At 46.1% G+C, this 7,184-nt stretch overlaps 1 long non-coding RNA gene across 1 annotated transcript; it reads left to right on the top strand.

Annotated features, from left to right (window-relative positions):
* The first annotated feature begins 4,460 nt into the window (after window positions 1–4,460).
* On the top strand, window positions 4,461–6,438 carry LOC142010625 (uncharacterized). Its single transcript, XR_012644848.1, has 3 exons — window positions 4,461–4,552; window positions 4,955–5,082; window positions 6,260–6,438. It is a non-coding gene; the product is annotated as an uncharacterized LOC142010625 (long non-coding RNA).
* Window positions 6,439–7,184: the final 746 nt, after the last annotated feature.

Consider the following 7,184-nt stretch of genomic DNA (forward strand, 5'->3'; position numbering starts at 1 on the left):
CGGGTCCTCCATGGCGGCCATCAGCTGAGGGGTTGAGAAACGCTCTCTCTCCAGCCCCTGCGGGGCTCTATGGTCACCGTGTGCAGCAGCCCTTAGCCCAGGGCTTCTGGCTGCTGCTGCGGCAGCTGGGGATCCATGCTGCATGCACAGGGTCTGCAACCAGTTGTCGGCTCTGTGGATCTTGTGTTGTTTAGTGCAACTGTGTCTGGGAGGGGCCCTTTAAGGGAGCGGCTTGCTGTTGAGTCCGCCCTGGGACCCTCTCTGCAGCTGTGCCTGGCACCCTTATTTCGATGTGTGCTACTTTGGCGTGTAGACGTTCCCTCGCAGCGCCTATTTCGATGTGGTGCTGCGCAACGTTGAAGTTGAACATCGACGTTGCTAGCCCTGGAGGACGTGTAGACGTAATTCATCGAAATAGCCTATTTCGATGTTGGCTTCACGTGTAGACGTAGCCCAAGTGTCCCCCCTCCTGTAAATAGTTGACCCTCTTAATGTGCATACATTTCTGCACTGTTGCTGGTGACAAATATGTTTTATTCTAAGGTGCATATATTTGCAAAATATGTACAGTTCCATTCACTCAAACCCCTGTGTGTCACGTGCTCATTATCTTCATTACAATGGCCCCAACTGTGGCCTTGCCCTCACCGAATTGGTGTCCCACAGAGAGGCAGCTATCTAGAGCGGCCAGCTTCCAGATAGCTATCACGACCGTCTTCTCCACGGGGAGCGCGCTCAGCTTCTGGGTGTTGTGGTGCCCTCAGGGTGGGGGTCAGCCACTGGCAGATCTCCAGAAACTTCTGTCACCATATCTGGAGATTCCAGAGCCACCAGTTATCATCCCACTCCCCCATGACGAGTCATTCGCACCACTCGGAGCTGCTGGGGTGGCTCCAGACCCCATGGAGCACCCAGGCGGGGACAGAAGGTCCCGACGGTCTGGGGCTTCCTTTTCTGCTTCTGGGGAGGACTCTCCTGCCTGAAGCTGCTGGGAGGCCAACCATGCTGCACCGAGCAGGGCGCCCGCTGCTCTGGTGGTGACCAACAGGATGTCAAGCTGCTGCTGCTGCTGTTTCATGCTCATTCCTCCAGACACTTGGTATGTGGGGCTTGTGGCAATTCCACAGGCCTCGTGCTGCGCAGGCCGAGTGTGTTTGGGAGGGGCACTTTAAGGAAGTGGCTTGCTGTGGCCCCAGAAGGGCTGGTCTGCTCTGGGACCCTGTCTGCAGCCTTTCTTGGACCATTATTTCAAAACGGGCAGCATGTACATGTGAATACTCTCTATCTGCATCCGGGGCAGCCCCTTGGGATGTGCCGCGTTGCTAGTTCAATGTTTTCAATTTTTCCACTACATACAACCACGTTTGCTCCAATTCCTCAGACAAAGACAAAACCTTCAGGATCTCTACCAAGACTTCTTAAAACTTCAGTTTCCTCCTAGGCAAGTGGAGAAACAGACTGACAAAGCCAGGCAGATACCCAAGTATTACTTACTACAGAACAGACTCAACTAAGAACACAACCAAATGTCACTGGACATTATCTACAGCCCATAGTAAAAGCATCTCCTGCACATCATCAAGGATCTACAAGCTATCCTAGATGCTGTGGCAGGCTGGTCCTCACTTACAGACAGCCCCCAACCACAAACAAATATTCACTGTCAATTTCACACCCCACAACAGAAGCATTGACCCAAGAACCAATCCCTGCAACAACCACTCTTGCCAATTCTGTCCACACATCTACTCGACTAATGTCATCACAAGACCAAAACGCCTCAGCTACGCCATCAAAAACTTGTTCACCTGCAAATCTACTGATATTCTACATTCCATCATATACATTGGACAAACCAGATTGTCTACACAAAAGAATAAATGACAGATCAGACATCTAGAATGGAAACATATAATATGTGACATATAACATAGTAACAAAAAAACAAACCACACTTTAACTTCCTGGATACAGTTAATGACTGCATGTTGCCATTTTTAGGGGGGGAAAATCCTCAAAAACAGACTTCAGTGTGAAACTGCTGATCTGGAATTCATATGTATATTAGACACAGACAAAATGGGTCTGAATTGAGACATGGAATGGCTCTCTGATTACAAGAAGGAGTCGAGGTACTCTCACCTTTTCATCATTTTTGGAGCCACATCCACCATGATTTACTAAGCACTTATGTGACATTACCAACTCTATAGCTCTGCATTTCTTTCACTTCCAGCAAATGAGAAACTGAGTTGTATCTTATGAATGCCTACGCCCTTGTTAATCTTTAAGGTGCCACTGGGCTCCAGGAGGTTTTTGCATTTTCTTTAAATTCCAGATAATTTTCAGTCCCGCTTACAGTTGGCTGTGAGAAGAGACTAAAGCATGTGGGCAGGATGGCAGCAGAAGGGGAGGAGGAGGAAATTGTTTTGAATTGGTTTTTGTGCAGAAGGGTGTTTCACCTTTTATCTGGAGCAATTCACCTCTCCACACCTCCAACGCCATATTCTCCTGCCTCTCCCAAACTAAGGTGTGGTCATCAGTGCCACAGGAAGGTATCAATGAAAGGTTCCAGTCAGCAGCTGGCGTGAAAAAGATGGATCACTGCCACCTGAAAGGCAAAGGGTTATGAATACAAAAGTGTGCTAATATTACAAGCTCAAATTTTTAAAGTTCAGGGTTTTGTGCTGGCCCTGCTTGCAGGCTAAGGGGTCTGGAAGGAAACCTTCTGAAATGAGGCAAATTAAACACTAGAAGGATAATCTAGCATACAGTAAAGTGAAGGTTCTTTCTCTGACCAATAGAACAGCCTGCTTTTATGCTCTCTGGTTTCATATTTGTATGTGGTACCATTGTGAAATTCAAGAAATAAAGGAATTACATCTGAAAAGGTTCCCACAAGGTGACTACTATTGTAAATAAATCTTCTCTGTGTGTATAACATAAGCATGACAGGAAAAGTGAGGCAGTAAGCCAGAATAATGTGCTGGATTTTGGTTTTCTTAATGCATAGGGAAGCTTTCAGTTCCCCTGTCCTACGTCTATGAGTGAACTGAAAAATAAAAAATATAAACCCAAAAAATCAAAAAAATAACCCAAATTACACGTACTACATGATGGGGTCAAATTTAGCTACGACAGATCAGGAAAGGGATCTTGGAGTTATAGTGGATAGTTCTCTGAAGACATCCACGCAGTGTGCAGCGGCAGTTAGTAAGGCAAATAGGATGTTAGGAATTATTAAAAAAGGGATCGATAATAAGACAAAAGATATCATACTTCCCCTATATAAAACTATGGTACGCCCACATCTCGAGTACTGCGTGCAGATGTGGTCTCCTCACCTCAAAAAAGATATATTGGCATTAGAAAAGGTTCAGAAAAGGGCGACTAAGATGATTAGGGGCTTGGAAAGGGTCCCATATGGGGAGAGGCTAGAGAGACTGGGACTTTTCAGTTTGGAAAAGAGGCGATTGAGGGGCGATATGATAGAGGTATATAAAATCATGAATGGTGTGGAGAAAGTGAATATAGAAAAATTATTTACCTTTTCCCATAATACAAGAACTAGGGGACACCAAATGAAATTGATGGGTAGTAGGTTCAAAACTAATAAAAGGAAATTTTTCTTCACACAGCGCACAGTCAACCTGTGGAACTCCTTGCCCGAGGAGGCTGTGAAGGCCAGGACTCTATTAGGGTTTAAAAAAGAGCTTGATAAATTTTTGCAGGTCAGGTCCATAAATGGCTATTAGCCAGGGATAAAGTATGGTGCCCTAGCCTTCATAACAAGGGCAGGAGATGGATGGCAGGAGATAAATCACTTGTCTTCTGTTCTCCTTCTCTGGGGCACCTGGCATTGGCCACCGTCGGCAGATGGGATGCTGGGCTTGATGGACCTTTGGTCTGACCCAGTATGGCCATTCTTATGTTCTTATGTTCTTATGATGTGTGAGGAAACCAGAACTTTGCATCCACACGAAGTTGGTTGAAATCAAGTGCATGACTGGGGGATGAGAAGAAAATACAGGCCAACTATTGATCAAGACTAGCTTAATTCGAACTCATAAACACAAACATCCTACTAGCAATTTTTTTCCCAGGTAGAATTGTGTTCCAGATCTCCTCTCTGCACTAGTGCCCTGTTCTGTGATAAATGGCAGGTGGGTTTCTTGGATCTTTTTTTTACCAGCCAGTAGATATTTGCCAGATATAAATAAATATTAAAATTTTAATTTTCCCAAGACAAGGATCTGTCAATTGTACTTCCCTGAATTTCCCCAGGAATGTTTATCATGCTTCACAGGCAATAATCATTGTAATTAAGGGATTGCAGCAACCTTCATAAATATCACTTACATCATAAAAAGATTTCGACAGAAGTCATGATTTCACTCCTCAACACACTATAAATACAGAGACTCTCAGTCTCCTGTCCATCTCGACTTCTCGTCTCTGCAGTGATATCGAGCTCCCAGACAAAGATCCACTATGAAGATCCTTTACCTTCTTTTTGCTTTCCTCTTCTTGGTGGTGCAAGTTACTGCACAAGGTAAGATGAGAACATACGAATGGCCATTACTGAGTCAGACCAAAGGTCCATCAAGACCAGCATTCCATCTGCCCACAGCAGTCAGTGCCAGGTGCCCAGAGGCGGTGGATGGAAGACAATGATCAAGTGACTCGTCTCCTGTCTTCCATCCCTTGCCTCTGACAATCAGAGGCCACGGACACCATTCCTACCCTGGCTCCTGTAGAGATCATGAAATCATAACCGATTAAGTTTGCCTTTGAATGTGCACAGAATTACAGCCTTTTACATCCTGTTAAAAGAGAGAGAAGTATCTTGACCTGGCTGAATGTCCTTGAATGGGAAATGTCCCTTATCCTGCAGTCACAACTCTTCTTTTGCCAGATGTTTGAATCACAGTCAAAATTCTTATACTTTGTACAGGAGGCGGATGCTCTTCTGTTCTCCATAGACGATGTAGACAACGGGGGGGACGGTGCTACCGTTATCGGTGTCCTTTTGGCATGCGCCCCATTCAAAGGTGCGGTGGAAGATGCATCTGCTGTAGATAGGTAAGTTCAGGATTCCACGAGGGGGACAGTACAGTGCGAAGAGAAGTATTTGTTCGTCTGCCTTTATATCTCATCTTTTCTTTAATTCCCTTGGACCTGTCTCACGCCAAACACTGCTTCTGTGTCGGTCAATTGGTCCTTCTATATGTTACAAAAACCTTATTGACTTTTCTTTCATGGAGCTGCCCTTCTCAGGCTGCATATGGTCACTTCCCAGCTTGGGGAATTGTTATTTCTATGTGTAATTTGATATTGCCCCACTGAGGCCTTGCAACATCTTCAGCATCAGCCACAGAACAGTTCTTGCAAGGCCGGGGGCAACGAGCCACTTAGTTTGGCATTATTATATTATATTATATTATATTACACTCAGAAATTGGGGACACTCTCACAGCACCTATTTGTCCTCAGACAATCACAGAATTAGAAGCCACCTTTCCTGTTCAAGAAGGAAATTTTTTATACTAGACAATTCCTTTCTGGCTATTCTCCTCTTGGGCATAATCTGGTATGTGGGATCCTTCTGTCTGGCACCTAAGCTCCTGCCCAGAGAAGCTAGCTCTTGGGCCCTCCACTTCCACTCCCCCACCCTCTCAGCCTCAGCTTGGGGAGCAGTGGGGGTTGGATGGGGGCAAAGGATCGCAGGAGATGGCCAGAGGGTATGGACTGGGGAGGGATTGGATGGGGGCACCAGTTCAGGGGTGCAATCAGGGGATGGGTGACACATCTGGCCGTTCAGGGATGCATAGCTTCCCTAGCTTCCTTACCTGGCACTTCAAACAATTTACGAACTTCAGTGTGGCCCTTGGGCCCAAAAGGTTGCCTTCCCCTGCTCTTGATGTTGTCAAATTGATGGTTTAATAATCTGTGCCAGTGTGTTTCCAAATACAGAAGTTAGGCTGAGTGCTCTGTCATACTCTTGGTTTGCTTTGTTACCCTTTTTCAAGACAGGGGTTTTTTTGCCCTTCCCCAGTTCCCCCTGTCCCCGCTGGTCCTCCATGTGCTCTTCCACAGACACAAACTCTTTAGTTAAAGCTCTGTGGCACAGGGTTTCATAGGAGCAATGAATCCCCTGCTTTGGAGATAGATAGTAAAAGCTGCACTCACTCTTCACTGATGGGGAAATTGCTGCTCTGCCTTTGATTTGTAATGCAATGTCATATTATTTTTCTTTTAGTGGATGCGGTCTTTATTGTTGTGACAATAGCGGATTGTCAGTGCAGCATCTCTGAGAATCTGGAAGACAATGCCTGGCCTCTCAAATCCTTGCTGAATTTCCACAAAGGAACTACCGTATTCTCCAGAATATCTTCTTACTCTTCTTTTCAATAAAGACACTGTTGGTGATGGTGTACTGCAAAAGTATGTCTGAGTGGTTTCTTGGGCACACAAGACTGGATATATGTATTTCTTTTCCATACAAACCCCTTTGTCTTTTCTACAGTATGTTTTCATAGAGAGCAAAGGGACTGAGGGCCGTACTTTCAAATGTTTGAAATGCAGAGTTCCTAAAAGGCCATTAACAGAAACTCATCCCTGTCATATGTCCCAGGGACGTGGTGTGGCTATTCCATGGCTGTCACAGTAAATATGTGCATGTGATGGAGGAGAGGGTTGTGTCTCTGTCCTTCTCCACCACCTGCCCCATCAGTCCTCCCAGGTTTAGCCCCACTGCATTTCCAAAAGTTGCTCCCTGCTGTCTCCTATGTCTGCCTGTTGAGTTCAAATTTCACAGGCAGATCTGCACATGTACCATAGCACAAGATTCACCCTGAACTGGACCCCTCTTTACCACTGCTGCCTTCCAGCTGCGACTCCAGCCTCTGCTTCTGCCGGCCGTCCCAGCCGTGTTCTCTGTATCCTCCTTTTCCCCAAACAGAATTCTGCCCCCATGCTGCTGAGTCCAGGGGGTCATTCCTACCTAAACTACCTGCTGTTTGGATATCAAATGCTTACATGGCTATTGCCCACCTCCCTTATCCTGCAACCCAGTTCTCATGAAGAGAACCAGAGAGAGAATGAGAGACCAAGAGGAGCAGGGCCCTGCACAGCGGAGGAGGCACAGAGAAGGCTGGAAGAAGGACTTGGCACCCTGTAGCGTG

The sequence above is a fragment of the Carettochelys insculpta genome, chromosome 3, assembly GCF_033958435.1.
Source record: "Carettochelys insculpta isolate YL-2023 chromosome 3, ASM3395843v1, whole genome shotgun sequence".
In the NCBI taxonomy this organism is placed as follows: Eukaryota; Metazoa; Chordata; order Testudines; family Carettochelyidae; genus Carettochelys; species Carettochelys insculpta.